This window comes from Saccopteryx leptura, chromosome 3, assembly GCF_036850995.1.
Source record: "Saccopteryx leptura isolate mSacLep1 chromosome 3, mSacLep1_pri_phased_curated, whole genome shotgun sequence".
Lineage (NCBI taxonomy): Eukaryota > Metazoa > Chordata > Mammalia > Chiroptera > Emballonuridae > Saccopteryx > Saccopteryx leptura.
The window spans coordinates 32,785,028-32,804,414 of record NC_089505.1 but is presented as its reverse complement, the minus strand read 5'-3'; the positions used below and the strand labels follow the sequence as shown (position 1 = coordinate 32,804,414).

Genomic DNA, 19,387 nt, shown 5'->3' with positions numbered 1-19,387 from the left:
GCCGAGATAGAATGTTCTCTCCTCTCTCACCAACAATTTAAGTGCTCAAATCCCTGGCATGCTAGCCAGTGGGAAATTCCCAGCTCACTTCAAAAGTGGTACAGACTTGACCAGTTCAAAATAAAAAAATACATTTTTTAAAGCTTTATTGCAATATCACTCACAGACCATTTTGAGTATATTCATAAGGTTGTAAACTATTACCACTAATTCTAGAACATTTTCATCATCCCAAAAAGAAACCACTTATCTATTAATAGCTACTTTCCATTCTCTCCACTCCCCCAGCAATCACTAATCTACTCTCAGTCTGTATGAACTTGCCTATAGTACACATTTCAAATAAATGAAATCATACAATATGTGGCGTTTCCATTTAGCACATTTTTAAAGACCATCCATGTTGTAGTTGTATCAGCATTATACTTGTTTCTTAAAATACTACTCACCATCTTTTGCCAAACATATACCTGATAACAATCTAGTATCCAGAATATATAAAGAACCCTACAACTCAACAATTTAAAAAAAACAAATTAAATAAGCAAAGGGTTTGCATAGACATTTCTTCAAAGACGATATACAAATAGGCAATAAGTACTTGAAACGATGCCCAACATCATCAGTCATCAGGGAAATGCACATCAAAACCACCATGAGATACCACCACCTCACATACACTAGTGCGCCATAATCAAAAAGACAGACAGTAAAACACATTGGGGAGAATGTGGAAAATTTGGAACTCTCAACATTGCTGGCAAAAATGTATAATGGCATAGCCATTTTGTGAAATAGTTCCACAGTTCCTCAAAAAGTTAAACGAAGTTACCGTATGACCAAGCAATTCCACTCCTGGATACATACCCAAGAGAAATGAAAATATGCTCACACAAAAATTTGAAATGAATGTTCAGTTCACAACAGCATTATTTATAAAATGGAAACAACCCAAATGTCCAACAACTGATAAATGGATAAACCAGATGTTGCATGTCCATACAACAGAATATTAAGTCATGAAAAGGAATGAAGTCCTGATAGAGACTGCCACATACAACCTTGAAAACACTGTAAGTGAAACCACCGTGAGATAAAAAAGGCCACATGCTATATAATGCATTTATGTGAAAGTTCCAGAATAGGCAAATCCACAGACACAAATGGTTAATGGTTGCAAAGGGCTGGATGGACAAGGAATAGGGAACAACTGTAATGGGTACAGTTTCTTTTGGGAGTAATCAACATATTTAGTAATCAGACAGTGGTGAGTTTTGCAACCTTGTGATTATATATATTCAAAATCACTGAACTGTAAACTTTAAAAGGTCCATATCTCAATAATAAAAGATAATTTTAAAAATGTTACTTTTAGTTGCAAGCATAAAAACATTCTGTCAGTCAGAGTGTATTTATTGGGCCCTTACAATGTGTCCAGTACTGAGCATATGACAAAGACTGTCTTCAAGGACCTGAGGGAGTGAGGGTACAGATAAGTCAAGAGCAGGTTGCCTAATGGGCACAGGACAGGCACTTAAATCAGATGAGAAGGAAGTCATTAGGCAAGCTTTTCTACAGAAGTTGACATTGCATTGCTTTAAAATGGTGTCCTCATTAGGACACCTGCAAAGGAGTCAGGATGAGAGGCATATGCAAAGCATAGGGAAGTTCAGAAATATGAGAATAGTCTTCCCAAAGAAAATCACAAGTACTGGCCCTGGCCGGCTGGCTCAGTGGTAGAGCATCGGACCAGCGTGTGGAAGTCCAGGGTTCGATTCCCGGCCAGGGCACACAGGAGAAGCGCCCATCTGCTTCTCTACCCTTCCACCTCTCTTTCCTCCCTATCTCTCTCTTCCCCTCCCACAGCCAAGGCTCCATTGGAGCAAAGTTGGCCCAGGTGCTGAGGATGGCTCCATGGCCTCTGCCTCAGACATTAGAATGGCTCTGGTTGCAACGGAGCAACGGCCCAGATGGGCAGAGCACCACCCCCTAGTGGGAATGCCAGGTAGATCCTGGTCAGGCGCATGCAGGAATCTGTCTCTCTGCCTCCCCGCTTCTCATTTCAGAAAAATACAAAAAAAAAGAAAAAGAAAATCACAAGTACTGAAAAATAATACAATGTACAAGCAAAGTAGGAGCTTTTAAGTGGAAGAAGGGAGGGAAGGAGGACATTGAATTAGCAATGACAAAGTACATAGAGTAGTAAGTAGAGGTCAAAACCTTCAAGATTTTGTGTTGTGTTGGGAAAGGTCTGGAGATTGATTTAAAGACAATGAGAAGTCGTACAAGCAAATGAAGTAGAGAAGTGATGCAATCAGATTCCTATTTCAGAAAGCCCAACCAGGCTGTAAAGTACATGCTGAGAAAAGGCTGAATGAAATAGAATGACATCCAGGGGGCTGCTGCAATAATCCAGGGATGAGAAGATGAGGATCTGTCTGCACTACAGTAGAAGCAGTGAGCTAAAGAATAAAAAATGAATCTAATGGAAAGAGATACTGAACATGACGTGGTGTCCACACTGAATATAACAAGTCCAAGAAAGAAAAGGGTTGAAGAAAATTCCCAGGTCACAAGGAGACTGAGGTAATGGCAGAACCAGCTGTGGAAATAGAGAACACAGGAAAAGAGGGTCTGGCTAAGACAAATGTGGTTTTTAACTCATTACAATTAGAAGTTTCTTGAGTTGTCCAGTTGGCCATTTGACACATAGGTCTTGAACAAAGGCCAGATAGATATACAAATTTTGGAGTTGTCATCATATGGCTGATAGCTAAAAGCAGACGGCAGACGTAATACTGACATCACCTTGAGAAAAAGTATAGTTTTAGCTTCAAGAATCCTGAAAAGAACCCTTATCACCACCAACATCCAAGGATCAGGCATGAGTGGAAAGAGCATGAAGGCAAGAAGAAACACGTATAGTGGACAGGCATATCAAGGAGAAGGAATGTCCTTAAGGGCAATGATACAAATGACAAATATTACAGGTAACTACAATGTTTACATGTCCAATCTTCTCATTTTTAGACATTTTTTAAATGAATAATTCTATCTATGTTTCAAAATTTGTACTTACCAATACGATACCTCTATAATGTATAAATTGTATGTATATGTTTACAGCAACATGCTTAACTTATACCCGTGTGTTATCGGATAACCAAACTTAAACATTATATTTTTGTCAAACTGGGAAGTAAATGTCAGAGATAAAACCAGGTTGCCTTATCTCGGTTTCAGACTGTTACATTGTGGGAAAACTGTCTCATCAGTATTCCTGATGATCAAAAACTAGCAAGTGATACTGAACACAGTTCAACATTAAACTGTATTTGTTTTATATATTTTTGTATTAAAATGTTAAGCATAAAGTATGCAAAATATTAAAGCATTACTTTCACTCAGAAAGAGATGAGGCAAACATAATTTGTTAAGTCATTCTACCAAACTAGTATCATTAGAAAGTTTTTTCTTCTAAGATCTGAGATGAAAGCTCAGTAGAAGCATTGCCATTTACAAACCAAGTTCTGTGGTTTTGCTCTCAATTTATTTTAACATAAAAAAAAAGTTCACCCATTTCTCCTACGCTGCCAGCAATCACCACTATGAGCTTGGTTTTTGCTTTTGGAGAAAAAGGTCCACACAGTACGAGAGGATCACATGGTATTTGTTTTTCTCTAACTTATTTTACTTAGCATTAATACCCTCCAGATTATTTCATGCTGTGCAAATGGCAAGATTTCATTCTTTTAATGAATAAATTTAATTCTTTTAATGAAGATATAATATTCATATCACATTTTCTTTATCCATTCATTAATCAATGAACACTTAGGTTGTTCCCATTATCTTAATATTTTTATTTTAATTATAATAGCTTTCACTTACTACTCCTGTGTCAGACATCTACACACAACTTTTCCACAAGGTTGTGTTATCCCCATTTTGAAAGTAATAAGCAGAGGAGCAGCAGGTAAGCAACTTGCTCAAGGCCACTAAATGGAGAACCACAGAGCATATGTATACATTTGTTCTCATCTGTATTTCACAATACAAGCACAATTCCTCCATAATTTATGAACAATCAAATCAACTAGAACCCTTGCCTTAAGTACTTAAAGAAAATTCATAACAAACTCTGAAAATGACTACAGAGAAACATGAGCCTACTCTGTTTCACTATAATTAGCCCTGCCACTCTTCAAAATAAGAAATTTTCAGATGAGTTCTCATCACAAAGAAAATAATTTTGAAAGTATTACTTGGCCATGCAATCAAAATTGAACTAATGGATAGAAACTAAAGACAAGGTGCTAATGCAGAGACAAAGCCATGATGTTTCACAAAATAGTTCTCAACCACTACTGTATTTCCAACACCTAATTTTAAGAACCTCAGAGCTGTGATGAGCACACAATAGAGCATACAGACATCGAATTGTAAAGTTGTACACCTGAAATTCATGTTATCAGTCAATGTTACCTTAATAAATGTAATAATAAAAAATAGAACAAACCTCAGAGCTGATCAGTATTACCCATCCAAATGGAGATTAAAAAAAAAACAATGGAATTTACAAGATTAAAAAAAAACAATGGAATTGGCTAATTACATTGTAAATAATCAACAATAAGGATGTATGTAATTATATGTAAATAAGTCTATTCTTAAAATAGTTTCAAGAAATCAACAAAGCTCAAACCTAAACACTACCTTCTCTGTTGAGAAAATGGTTTCTCAAACAAATTACCACCATCAAGGAAACATGATTATAGCACATTCATTCACCATAATTATCGTGCTTGTAATTCTCTGTTTCAAAGATGAGGAAGCCTTTAAACTCCATCACCCACTAAAATAGAAACTCCTGCAGCAGAACGCAGTCCCTCCCACCAAAATGAAAGCCCCAGAGGGCTGGGATCTTTTCTTCACTGCTGTGTTTCCAGCGTCTAGACTGGGATATAAGAGGCACTAGATAAATATGTACTGAATCAGTGTTGTGAAATCATCTACTCTAATACCCTTTATATTATCAAAAAGGAAACTGAGGCTCAGAAATACTAGGAGATTTGCCTGAGATCACAAAGCTAGATCGGCAAAGACAAAACCAGAACTCGGGTTTCCCAAACTCCAAAAATGCCCATTCCACTAAGTTCTAATTACAAATACCTAAAATCCATCATTAATAAGTTATATAACATACTAAGTAAGGATCGTTCTACTTATCATCAACCAAAAAGAACATTGCTGTGAACAGCCAGCCCATTAGAGAAGCATGTGGTTTAGACACAATTACCACGTTGGCATGCTCCATCTGGATTGATAGAAAGTGTTCATTACTGTAACAGCTCCATGAGAAAAAGCATGCATCATTTAACACGCAACCAAGCAGAAAACCATCATCAATAGAGGATCAGCACTAGTTAGGTAAGGAGCCTTGTTATGTGAAACCATTCTTTTTCCAATGTTTAAAAAAGAAGGCAAATTTCAGGATGCTGTCTTTACCACTAGTCTACATCTTCCTACCCTATAATATCAAGCTCCTGAAACACTGGCCCTTTATAGAGTACTGTAGCAAGTGAAACAAAGTAAACAGTTATACAACTGTAGACACACAAAGAACTTCAAGCAAGGAGGTTCATGCTAATTATTGGGTCCAGGTATTTTTCCTTAAGACCTTGAAAGAACCAAGGCTACTCTGAGCCCCGCTGTGAACAGAATCCCTGCACAGGGACCAGGGTGGGTGCTGCTCCCAGCTGAGTGGATCTCATCCTCTGCTGAGACCACGAGCAATAAGACATCTTCCATTTCTGCCAACAGTGCTCAGCCCAAGAGTTATGAAATAGGAAAGTGTGCCTTTCTAAACTACCCAAAATGGTGGGGAGGGGCTGGAGAGAGGCTTTCCTTTGAACTTCCAGAAAGACATAAAATTGTGTGACAAATTACAAACCTAAACAATACTGGCAAGGCGTGCACAGCTCCAGTTTGGTCACCGTCTAGGTCTGACAAAACTTGCTTTCACCTACTGTTGTGGCAGAGGATATGTAGAGCAACTTGCTATCACCCACCCTCCTTCGCTCATGTTCATCTCTCCAAATGGCCTGCAGTCTAAGAGAAGGCCTTTTAATACCCCACTACCTTCCCTAAAAGCATTAAATGTGAGAAAAACAAACACAGCAACTGAAATATAGGGAAGTTTCAGCAGCCACCTAACTCTACTCGAACATAATAGTGACGCTGCTGCAACATGCCCAGCATGTAAAAGGGGGGATGAGGGGCAAGGGGAGGAGAACAGGGAGGAAAGACGAGAAAGAAATGTCTGCAGAGGGAGAAGGAATAACAAAAACAGGCTGACTTAGAGAGGGCTGCAAGTAATTCTTCTCCCTAGGATGTTTATTAATCTTGTGTCAGAAGGTCTAGGAAATAGTATATCCCATATTCAAATAAGTACAAATACATTCCAAAGGGACTATTTCTTTAAATTATCTATATGATGGAGATAAACAAGAGTTAGTTTTGAAATAATCCAATGCTACTTACCCTAGTTACCAGTATAACACATTATATCATTTATTTGGGTATTTTTTAAGAGATAAAGGACCTATAAGAGAGGATAAATATTTCTATAAAGATACAGGCTAACATCTGGTTTAAATTAAACCCACACATACAAAAGATATGAACTGTGGCCCTTTACTAGTTCAAGTCTAGGCAGGATCAGGTTACATTCAGAGCCATGTATTTCTTCCACACTTTCTCCTCTTTAATAGAACCCAATTTTTATTCAGCTTTCCTCTCTTCCACATGTGTGTCATTGGAGTTGGTCTGGGCAAACATGGTAGCCCCGTCCCTGTGATAAGAAGACATGCAGAAAGTCTATTGGGAAGCTTCTGAGAAAAAATTCCTCCCTCTTAAAAGAGCCACAAGAAAGAGAAAGCCCTTCCTCTGCCCCTGAGCATTATTTACATGACTCCTAGAAATGCTGTCACTCTGAATAATCCATGAGAGGAGAAAGCCTGAAGAAACAGAGACACAGTAGAGGGCACCGGCAAGAGAATGACAGAGAAGAGGACCAGAGCCCCAAGCGTGCCACACATGGCTAAGTCCTGTGTTTGAACTCCCTGTTATGTGAGACAATATACTCCCTCTGGGTCAAAGAATTGAGCCAGGACTTTCAGTTACTTGCAACCACTATTAGCCTTTGCAAATTATATAATGAGGCAAGCACCGGCAAACAAGCCCAAAGAAACTGAAGTACATACAGAACCATCTCAGATAATTATTACTCCTCAGTTGGTTTTATGGGCCTCATACCTACAAGCCATGGATGTCAAAATGTTGTTTTTCCAGATATTCAAGTTTTAAAAACCTATTATCTGAGTTAGATTAGTGAGACAAACCAGTCATTCTTTATTCTAACAACTCTACATAAAGATGAAACAAACAAAAAAACTTAAGAGTTCATCAAAGCGTAGGATTCCCAGCATAAATTGAAGGGTAAGGGGGATAAAATCAAGACTCCTTTCAATAATATCCAATTCCAGTAGTGCTAACAATCTTATTTGTTAAAGCCAGCCCCTACTCCTCCCACTCAGAATTGAGTCAAGAAAGAGACCGGTGCCAGGCAGTCTCCACAAGTAACTAAGGTCATCCCCAAAATCCCTTCCTTAAGTGAGCACGCAGTAACCAGAGGCTGTGCATGAATCACTGGGGATCCAATACTGGACATCAGTATTCTCATAATCAAAATGCACATAAACCTGTCCTACTGGGCACTCCAACAGCACACACTAATCAAGGTGACAGATAGCCAGAACCCTGCCAGCTCTTCATGAATCATGTATAATGAATTGTTTGGTAAGAAATATTGACAAACCGCTTCCACTAAAATTTCTCCTCTCAGTTGAGAACCCAAACTTTATAATGGCCAGAGCTTTCTGTGTGAAGCTAACTGGTCTTTGGGTAGTCTTGATATCAAGTCTGGGAACCAAACACCAGGATTAGAATTCCAGGTCTGTCTCTCACTAGCCATGTCACATAAACAAGTATTCAGTCTTGAGTTCCGGTTTCCTCATAAGCAAAACAGTGATATAATACATACTCACGGGTGGCTCTAAGAATGAAATCAGATGTTATATATAAAGTGCCTGGCACATAATAAATTCATAATAAATGGTGGGCATCATCATCAAGTAATGATTCTGTGAAAAAATGAACTATGTCTGTTTTTCACTAAAAATTATAAAAGTAATAGTAAGCACAACCCACTTAATAAAGAATATATAGGCCCTGGCCGGTTGGCTCAGCGGTAGAGCGTCGGCCTGGCGTGCGGGGGACCCGGGTTTGATTCCCGGCCAGGGCACATAGGAGAAGCGCCCATTTGCTTCTCCACCCCCACCCCCTCCTTCCTCTCTGTCTCTCTCTTCCCCTCCCGCAGCCAAGGCTCCATTGGAGCAAAGATGGCCCAGGTGCTGGGGATGGCTCCTTGGCCTCTGCCCCAGGCGCTAGAGTGGCTCTGGTCTCGGCAGAGCGACACCCCGGAGGGGCAGAGCATCGCCCCCTGGTGGGCAGAGCGTAGCCCCTGGTGGGCGTGCCGGGTGGATCCCGGTCGGGCGCATGCGGGAGTCTGTCTGACTCTCTCCCCGTTTCCAGCTTCAGAAAAAAAAAAAAAAAGAATATATAATAACAATAAATTATAATATCAGCTATTTGCTAAGCACTGTTCTAGAGACTATATGTAGCAATTTCTTTCATCTTCACAACCTTTGGGGTTGGAACTAAAATTATTTCCTAATTACAGGTGAAGAAGGTAAAAGAGAGAATAAATAACTTGTGCAAAGCCACACAACCAGTAAATAGAAGAGCCAGGATTCAAACGCAGGCTGTCCAGCTGCAGAGCCTAGGCAATACTGGCACCAATCCCTAACAACTTCAGTATTTTACAACCAGCACCTAGCATTATGACTGACAGCTCATCATTTGTTAAAAAAAAAAAAAAAAATCAATAAACTATTACTACCATTTTGGGCTTTATATCATTAATAATGTGTTGAGCCCCCAATCAATTTCATTGACCTTCGGGATGTGGTTTGGTTTTATCAGTATCTTAGCCCCTTCTTTTCAAACAAATGTTTCCTGAGTATTTCCACAGCATATGAACCAGTTACCAGCAAAACAGAAAAAAGGATCCTGCTCTCAGTCTAGTGGGGAACAGAAGTAGCATGATTAGCACTAATATAAATTCAAATAACTTATCACTAACTCAGAAATTTTAGTAACTTATATCCAGAAATTACTGCTAGTTTGAAAAACTGACACAGTTCTCTTAAAAACTACCATTATCATCTCTTCAGGAAGTCACACAATGATCCTTCATGGAAAACACTGGTTAAACACTTACATAACACAAATAGACATCACGCTTTTTAAAGAGCACTTAATTCTCATTCTCAATTTCCTTAACATCAAAAATCCAAAATAAATATCATTTTAAAATAGGCTAGGATGATCACCCCCCTCAATAGGGGGGGAAAGTGGCTAATGGATGACTACAGAGTTAACAGAAAAACAAATACAAGAAATGTAGAAACATATGAAAAGATGCTCACCATGCTCAGCAAAAGAAATACAAGCTGAAGTTCAGAATGGAAAAGTACAAAAGCTTAATTATGTCAGAACTGAGCATGCCTATGGGAACAGAGACATTCTCATATAATTGTGGGTAAAAGAGTGAATTGGTACCAACCTAAGAGAAGTCATTTTGCCAACAGTAAAAATTCCAAATGTGTATACACTAAACCAGTAACCCTGCTTGTGGGAATGTATCCTACAGATACATTTGCACATATGTAAAATAATTATGTACAGATGATTCACTGTAACATTTTTGTAAAGAAAAAGATCCATATCCATCAACAGGTGACATTATACTACCTTCAGAAAACAGAAGAATCCATAGCTATAAAGAAAAAAGTGAGGAAGGTTTCTATCTTAGTTACAGAAATATCTCTAAGTTACACTGTTAAATACAAAAAGCAAGTTTCCGACAGCACAGAGGATACGCTATCTTATGGGTTAAAAGCAATGTGTGTGAGAAGTATGAATATGTGAATACACATGTACACATCTGCCTGCAAACACATAAGGAAAGGAGGGAAGGACACAGAAGACTTACAACAGTGACTGTGGGAAATGGCCGATGGCACTGGATGAGGTTCAGGGGACAGAGAGGGGAGATAAAGTTTTCACTGAGAAGTTTACACAAACTGAAGCACTTAAATACTTTATTAGGAAAACAGTATGTACGCATTAAGATATCTAATGCATTAAGGGAACCAAGCTTGGTTGGTATGCTTCCTTGGAGACAACTCAAATGCTGCCATAAACTGTCACACATACTACACAAACCCATCTCTCACCCCATGTAACACCGCTCTCCTAAAGCTCCAAAGCTAAACTTTTAGACCAAACAGACATCTTTATTAAAGACCTGTAGCAATTCTAGCTTTGGCTAAAACATCATCCTGATACAAGGTTGTGGATTTGATCCCTGGTAAGGCACATACAAGAATCAACCAATGAATGCATAAGTGGAACAATAAACTGATGTTTCTCTTTCTTCCTATCTCTCTCTCTCTCTCTCACACACACACACTTTCTATCTTTCTAAAATAAATTTTAAAAAATGAAGTGTATCAGTTCTTCTTTAAAAAACAAAACAAAAGCAAAGTTCCTGAGAAAACCATGCTAGTTTTTTTTCCCCCATAGGTGTGGAGATGAAACATGAAGGTATCTTTTGTTAACAATAATATCGGTGCATATGCGGCTAGGCCAAAATGATTATTCCTATTTTCTGCTGGAGAAATGGGAACAAAGCATTTAGAAATAGATTTCTATGAAAGTTGAGAAAATGTTTAAAAGGAGAATAAACCACAATGGGAAGATCCTTATTAAATTTCGAAGCTGGTCATATATAAACATTCCGAATCTGTCAGCAGCTTCTCCCTTATTTATAGGCCAACGCAGGAACAACATTGGCCTGACAAGCTCAAGAATGTCATGTTTCCTGTCCACACCTTCTCCCTGCCCATCTGTTTCTATACTCCCATGAAGAGAGTAAAATTTTGTACAGATGAGTAACTTCATGTTCCTAGTGCAGTATTATGCATCCGGTGGCTTCTTGATAAGTTTGTGATGTTCCTAGTATTCTGGGAACATTTATTTGGATCATTATCACATAATATTCTACACAAAAGAAAAACACACTGAGCATTTTCTTCCAGTGACATCATAAACAGGCTCAAAACAGAGCAAAGCCAACACCAGTCTCTCATGATCCTAACAGATACTAACACTTTCTCTGCGCTTATCCCACAACTACCTTCTGCATAGGCCCCTTACCCAGCCCATCCTAAAATGCACTTGGTATCAAGTAGTAATCTACAATCAGTCTGATATTATTCCTGTATGAATCAAACCCTAAATTCTTTAGCTAAAAAATAACAATGGTTCAGAAGGCTTTTCTCAAATAAGCTAACGACAAATCCACCAAGGTTAACTGCACAGGATAAATGCACAGGCTGCAGACGCTGCATTTTAATAGGTCATAGACAAAAGCCTGTCAAAGTCAATCAACTCCCCACACTATGACAAGGCCACCAATCTGAAGCCTACACTGATCTCACACTTTCAAATCCTCTTCTCCATAAGCTTTGGAACGCTGCAGTCAACAGGCATAAATATCTAAACCTTGTCGAAGAATATAATTCACTCTGTAAATTTTCGTCAATATATCTTCTGCCATTTTAAATATTTACAGCATCACCAAAGAGTAAAATGGTTTTTCTAGCTTAGGTAAGCAGATCCAAATGTTGACACTAGTCCTCCGGTCAGTCAGCAGAAGGTGCCTGTAGACTGTTAGCATATGGACCTTCCAAGTCTGGCGGGATAAAAGCAACTCCCCCCAGGCGGGAAAAGCTGTAACTACAATGGAATTACAGACATGCCATTTGGAATACTTAAAACCTTTTTTTTCTTCCCTTTTTAATTTCTACTCTGAGCATTAGTTTAGCTCAAAACAACTTGACTTAGTAAGAGCTTCAAATTACTACTTTTTAGGTGGTGCTGGCTAGGACACGTTTTTCTTTCAACTGAATATATTTCTTTGGAAGTAAGATTCTCACAATTCAAGTACTTGTAAACATGATTTGGTAGAGGATCCGCTGGAGAATATGCCAGGCATTGAACCTTAGAATCCACCAAAATATTCAAGCAAGCTAAATGTCAAAGTTTAAAACTTCCCTTTCCAACTTCCTTTGTGATCCAGCTATGAGGTTAAACCGTACGTCATCACTATATCATAAAGTGTACAGAAATACTTACAAAGGAGATGTGGACAAGGGATGGGGGTTGAGGAGGGGGGCCTATGACTGGCTGTCCAAATCATCAGCATCACCTCTACAGTTATTTATTCCTACCGTGCCAATAATTTAAAGAGACAATTCTTTCTCGGGTCTAAAAATAGAAAACTTAAACTTCACAAGTAGACATGTTCCCGGCCCCAGTTCAGAGGTACGAGGACTTTCCCTACAGTGCCAGAAATAAAGAACAAACTTGCCGATATCTGCCTCCACCCATCACCGTAGTACTGCATTTTATTTTTTATTTTCTTAGAAAGTAGCATCGAAACAAGGTTATTGGGGGGGGGGGGGGGGGGCCTCATTAGACCGGTGGATCATATCAAGAAAAATCATGACAATTTTTTCTAAGTCTGGATGTCAGCATCTGGGCAACATGGTGAGTTTTCATATTTGTTCAATATGACAACAAATTCAGTATTCAGTAACAGAACTAGTTGAGACCTATCCTTTCCAATCAATATCACACTTAGACTGTAACAACATTAAAATGATATATATTTTGATAGCTGTTAATGGCCACTAATTTGCAGATGTTAAAAAAATGTGAATTCAAATCTCTGCTAGTCATAATACTTCTTTCAATCAATCAGTCAGCATGAAAATGAATCATCTTACCAATTAAATTCAAATCTGGACTCTTTTAACATGTTAAAAAAATAACTGAATACTATAAACTTAACATAGTACTCAAAATAATTCAGGAATAACTAACTTTCATATCATACATGGTACCACGGAATAAATCAACTGTAAAACAGCAGGACACATCTATAAAGCAAAGCAACTATGTAGTTTCATTCTTTTCATAGGGCAAACCTGCAAAGGCAATTATGTTCAAGATAACCTGACAAAATTTTCCTAGAAAAATGCAAGCAAGTGATCTAAAACTAAACTCTGACTACACACACAAAAATGTTTTTTCACAGGACTTAGTTCAAATAAGTGAACATATTCCCTTTCCAAACAATGTACTTACCCAGATTTCATCTACTCTATATGTTAGCATTTTCCAAATTCGGTCCCCTGAATCCTGACACTGTCAAAGGCAAGCTTCCTTCAAAAGCAAAACAATCAAGCATATACAATAAAATGCAACTGTTACAACAGAAATTCCCTAAAAATCTCCCCCTTGAAATACATACACAGCTTGTAAGTACATCGAGCCCGATGTCTGCTGCTCCCTGTCATTAGGAGACTGAGGAGAGCTGATGGAAATCCAGCCTGCAAAAGCTTAATGAGCAAGCCCAGCCCCACCCAGACCGGACCCTGCTGGAGAAGGGCATGCTCAGTAGAAAAGCCCAGCTTGGTTCCAAGTTACTTCATTCCTCAGCTAGAAAATTCACATGGGTCAAGGAAAAGTCATCTTCCTGCTGCCTGCTCAACCCACTAAGTGAGGAAAGCCCACATAAAGAATAGTTTTAATGACATGACTGAAATTCTATGATAATTTTTATAATTCTATTATTGCTGGAAATTATTTCTGTTCTTGTGAGTGTGATTTTTACTTTTTTTTGGTCTCCTTCCCACAATTCTGTTTTCATTTCTGTCATTTTATTCTACCCAACAGACACCAAAAGATATATACACAAAAAATGGTCTAATCATTTTTATTTATAAACTACTATTAACTGATGGATATACTTCCAGATATAGAAAAACCCTGTAAATACACAGTCCAATTTTCAATGTATAAAAATGAAATACTGATTTTGATTCATTTGTAAAAAGAATTTGCTAATGCATTCCACATTGTACTATATTTCAAAACAAAAGAATGGAATTGAACAAGATATAAAGGACCCAATAATCAGATGGGTTACTCATAACTCCAAAACCAAATTCTGTGCAGAACATGAAATTATTGGTGTTGCAGGACAACAAGGAAGACAGTTCCTTTTGGTCTCCCAACCTTTACGCAACTAGCCTTCATCTGAGAAGCGATCATCCATCATCTGTCACATGAGAAAAAAGCACACATTTTCTGACATAACCCTAAAATAACTAAAAACAAACCTTTGTTTCTAATTCTAATAATTTTACAGGGAATCCTATCTTCCTATCCACCAAGCATCAGGCAAGACTATACCTCCTGAATGAACATGGAGAGAAGTTTTAGGGCTTTTGCAAGCTAGGTGAACTTCAATTGTCTATAAAATTTTCTAGCCTGACTAGGCGGTGGTGCAGTGGATAGAGCGTCGGACTGGGATGCGGAGAACCCAGGTTCGAGACCCCGAGGTCTCCAGCTTGAGCGAGGGTTCATCTGGCTTGAGCAAAAAAAGCTCACCAGCTTGGACCCAAGGTTTCTGGCTCGAGCAAGGGGTTACTCGGCCTGCTGAAGGCCTGCGGTCAAGGCACATATGAGAAAGCAATCAATGAACAACTAAGGTGTCGCAACAAAAAACTGATGATTGATGCTTCTCATCTCTCTCCGTTCCTGTCTGTCTGTCCCTATCTATCCCTCTCTGACTCTCTCTGTCCCTATAAAAAAAAAAATTTCTAGCGGCCACATTTCATAGGATCGCTGCTATCTGATGTCAACAAAAAGAAAAAACTACGTGAGTTCAATGGCTTCTATGTGGAAGCTCTCTTAACCATACACAACAGTTTGACTTCTCTCAGGATCTAACCCCAAAATAATTTGCAAAACTGCTCATGAGTCATTTGCAAAATGTCTTCCCTAGCACATCTTTAAAAATGTAACATTATGAAGTACTATAGATTTGTGATACTCTATGAAAGAAAAATGCTGTATGCCTCCCAGATTTTCTTTTTTTTTTTTTCTGTATTTTTCTGAAGCTGGAAACGGGGAGACAGTCAAGACAGACTCCCGCATGTGCCCAACCGGGATCCACCCGGCACGCCCACCAGGGGGCGATGCTTTGCCCATCCAGGGTGTCGCTCTGTTGCGAACAGAGCCAGTCTAGTGCCCGAGGCAGAGGCCACAGAGCCATCCTCAGTGCCCAGGCCATCTTTGCTCCAATGGAGCCTCGGCTGCGGGAGGAGAAGAGAGAGACAGAGAGGAAGGAGAGGGGGAGGGGTGGAGAAGCAGATGGGTGCCTCTCCTGTGTGCCCTGGCTGGGAATCGAACCCAGGACTTCCGCATGCCAGGCCGACGCTCTACCACTGAACCTACCGGCCAGGCACCTCCCAGATTTTTATATGGGGTTGGAAAGAGAGTAGGTGCAGGAGGGGTGGGTGGCGGTGAGGTAAAGGAGTGCTGGCTGGGAACCTATACCAAAAAGGTAATGTTCTGAATCCATCTAAAGAGCATTAGGACAAAGCTAAACCTTTTATTTTCCTTTTTTTTTTTACCAAAAAAGTCAAAAGCATCACTATTACAATTAAACATTCAGATCAATACAGAAATCCAGCATTTACTTTAAAATGTATTATCTTCATTCCACATACGTCGAAGAAACATTTGCTGAGTCCCTCTTTTGCACCAGACACTGGTCGAAGCCCTGACCACTTGAAAGTTCATCTTCATACCAGCCCTCGGGGAATTCACAGTCTAGCAGGGAAGACGGATACATAAACAAATAATTATACCACATGCGATAACGGCTCTGACAGAGGAACAGGAAGGACACAGCAAAGTGGACAACTCCCTTGGGGAGGACAAGGAAGGCAGAACGGGCTCCTATTGTTTCAGCTCACTCATCTCTCATTTTAAATGTACAAATGCTACTGTTAATATGGTAATGACACTCCTTTGCCACAGATATTAAAAAAAATAAAACCACCTATCACAAAGCCCATTAAAATCTTGCAAGCACTTGTGCAACAACCTACACATGACTGAGCAACACGGGGGTTTTACAGAATAAATAAATTTAGAGCCAAGAAGAATGTCAGCATGCAGGTACCTCTTGCACCTGCCCTTCACAGGTGGAGAACCTCAGGCCGGAAGTTAGGTTACGTGTTCAGGTCACGCAGTAAATCAGCTATAGAGCCCAAGCTATTCCGACTAAAAATCCCATTGCCTCTCCCTGTGCAGACTGCCCTGCCCAGCCCAGAGAGAAGGGGAGAGACGCTGTGGAAAAGAGAACGGGGAAGGGAGAGGCCCTTTAAGGCTGTCTAAGGGCCAGAAGAAATAAAAGCCCCGAGGTGAGGCATCCAGCAGACCTCAAAAGCTCCCACTCTCAGGACCCAAGAAAATCCCTACACCCTCCCACTCCTAAAAAATAATTATGTTTCCAAAAATAAACAGGCTATTGCCAAGAAATTATCTACTCTTCCCAATCAGAATGAATATTAACCCTTTGAGTCATACTAACATTTATGTATATCCTCATCCCTCCTGACCATCCAGAGTACAATCGTACATGTGTAAAGCAACATTAAAAAAGGCAAATGGCCTGACCGGGTGACGCAGTGGATAGAGCGTCAGACTGGGATGCGGAGGACCCTGGTTCGCGACTCCCCCCCCCCCCCCAGGTTGCCAGCTTGAGCGCGGGCTCATCTGGTTTGAGCAAAGCTTACCAGCTTGGACCCAAGGTCGCTGGCTTGAGCAAGGGGTTACTTGGTCTACTGAAGACCTGTGGTTAAGGCACATATGAGAAAGCAATCAATGAACAACTAAGGTGTCGCAACGAAAAACTGATGATTGATGCTTCTCATCTCTCTCCGTTCCTGTCAGTCTGTCCCTATCTATCACTCTCTCTGACTCTCTCTCTGTCTCTGTAAAAAAAAAAAAAAAAAAGAGGCAAATGTATGTTCTTTTTATTTTCATAAATTGGTTATCAAACAAACATGATTTTAAGTTAATAAAACTGGAACTGGAACTAATTTCATTTTTTGAAAAAAACTCACTCCTGGGGGTCAGTGAGCATGAAAAAAACTCATTACTCAAAGGGTTAAATTCATGCTCAGTTTGGATGTAGCCTCACATTGCCACTTAGCTAAACTAAGTCTGGGAAATGAAGGCATCAGCAGATAAAGTGCCTGAACAGCAGGGCTGCTGTAAGGAACCCTGGAGAACCACCACTACAGCAACCAGTCAAGTGCAAAATGCTAAATGAGTGCAAGTTGCTATTACACATAGGATTTCAGTGGTCAAAAAGTTCACCTCGGCTTCCCTCTAGAAATGGTTGAATGTATCATGTTTCACTTTATTTTTAAGTCAAATATTAACATATAGCAATCTCCTACCAAAGCTATTTATTTTTCCTTCAAGTTGTGGAAGGAAAACTGTTTCTTCACCCTAAGCCATCCTCCGTAATTTCCTTCTCCTTTTTCTCCTTTCCTTTAAAAAGAATCCACCATCTGAGAGCCCTACTAGAACCGTATAAACAGCAAACAGATCAACACAAGGCTCTAGTCAAAAAAAATGTGTTGTATATCCTTGAACACAGCTTCTATGAGGGCAAGTCAGGGAACACTTAGGAGTATGCAGTAAGCAGTGTGCAGCCATGCATCATGCCCTGTGTGGGTACAACCCCATGGGGGCCGTCTCCTCATTTTCCCTGCATCACAGTCTTCATCCGGCCTGCTATCTGCCTTCTGCTCAGTTTGGGCACCTGCTTGAGAACCCCGAATACTTTCCAGCCCTTCACAATCTGTTGTTGTTGTTGTATTTTTCTGAAGTGAGAAGCGGGGAGGCAGAGAGATAGACTCCCGCATGCGCCCGACCAGGATCCACCCAGCATGCCCGCCAGGAGGTGATGCTCTGCCCATATGGGGCATTGCTCTATTGCAACCAGAGCCATTCTAGCGCCTGAGGCAGAGGCCACAAAGCCATCCTTGTGCCTAGGCCAACTTTGCTCAAGTGGAGCCCTGGCTGCAGAGGGGAAGAGAGAGGTAGAAAGAAAGGAGAGGGGGGAAGGGTAGAGAAACAAATGGGCACTTCTCTGTGCCCTGGCCAGGAATCAAACTTGAGACTTCTACACACCGGTCGATGCTCTACTACTGAGCCAACTGGCCAAGGACCTTTCACAATTTTAACAGCTTCATAATTTGAAGCTGCAGATTCACTCATTTCTGTCTATAGCTTCACCTTTAAAGCCTAACTCTCGAAATTTGAATTATGAAGGAATACCCTAAACACAAGTGTTATATGTTCTCAATCCAGACCCTACCCACTCACATCAAAAAAGTAAAGAATTTCCAACATCAAGCCAGAGAACTCACCGGTACCGTTCCCTATGAAATATTGAATTCTGTACTTTTGGGTTTTACAACAATCCATTCATCCGGGAAGGAATTGCTCTCTGCTACTGGTAGCTGCTAAGGATACAGACATGAGTAAAACTTGGCTCCAGCAGGGCAAAACAGGGCACTTAAATAAATAACTGTACTACAAGAAGAGTAAGAGTTAAAATATAGGCACAAACAATTCAACAGTAGCTGACTTGATGAGGGAAGAATGTGTCCTAATGTGACATTTGAGCGGACCTTGAAGGATAAGAAGGAGCTTACTGGGCCAAATGTAAGTGGGTATAAGTACACTCCTCACCGTGGGAACAGTAAGTAAAGGGCACAACATCATAAAAGATAAATGTGTTGCAGAGAATGGTTTAAGTAAGCCAACTGTCTGCAACACAAGGTAAGGAGTCGAGGAAAGGAACAGGGAGGCAGCCAAATAATGAATGAGCAGTAAGCTAAGCTCAGATGTTTTAACGCTATCCTGTGGGCAATAGAAAGCACTATGAAATTCATGCTTCTGAAGGATTACTTTGGCAGTTGTGTGAGAACAACTGACACAATGAAAGGAAACTTTCATTAAGGTGATGCTCCAGTGATCCAGGAAACAGCATCTACACTAAGACAAAGGCAACAACGATTCAAAGGAATGGAGTCAATAAATATTTAGTAGGCACAATGGACAGGATCTGATAATAAATTGGATTGTTGAAGTAATGGAGCACAAAGTTCTTAGGTTCCCAGCAGTCAGAGGTGAGATAGTGGTGCCATTCACCTAGACAAGGATTTCCAAAAGGTAGGAAACAGGGATAAAAGCAGCACAA

The 19,387-nt window shown here is 40.0% G+C and overlaps 1 protein-coding gene across 20 annotated transcripts in view; it reads right to left on the bottom strand.

The window, feature by feature from the left end:
• Positions 1–19,387, bottom strand: part of EPB41L2 (erythrocyte membrane protein band 4.1 like 2) — a 227,831-nt gene that overhangs the window by 125,372 nt on the left and 83,072 nt on the right. The window contains exons 1-2 of one of the 20 annotated variants that reach the window (XM_066373224.1): positions 13,565–13,609; positions 13,399–13,476 (exon numbers count right to left, since the gene is read on the bottom strand). The exons of 18 other annotated variants lie outside the window; for them this stretch is intronic. The gene's annotated coding sequence lies outside the window, so the exon portion shown is untranslated. Of the gene's footprint in view, positions 1–13,398; positions 13,477–13,564; positions 13,645–19,387 lie in introns of those variants that run through there. One more of the 20 variants, XM_066373221.1, reaches the window with a different exon arrangement.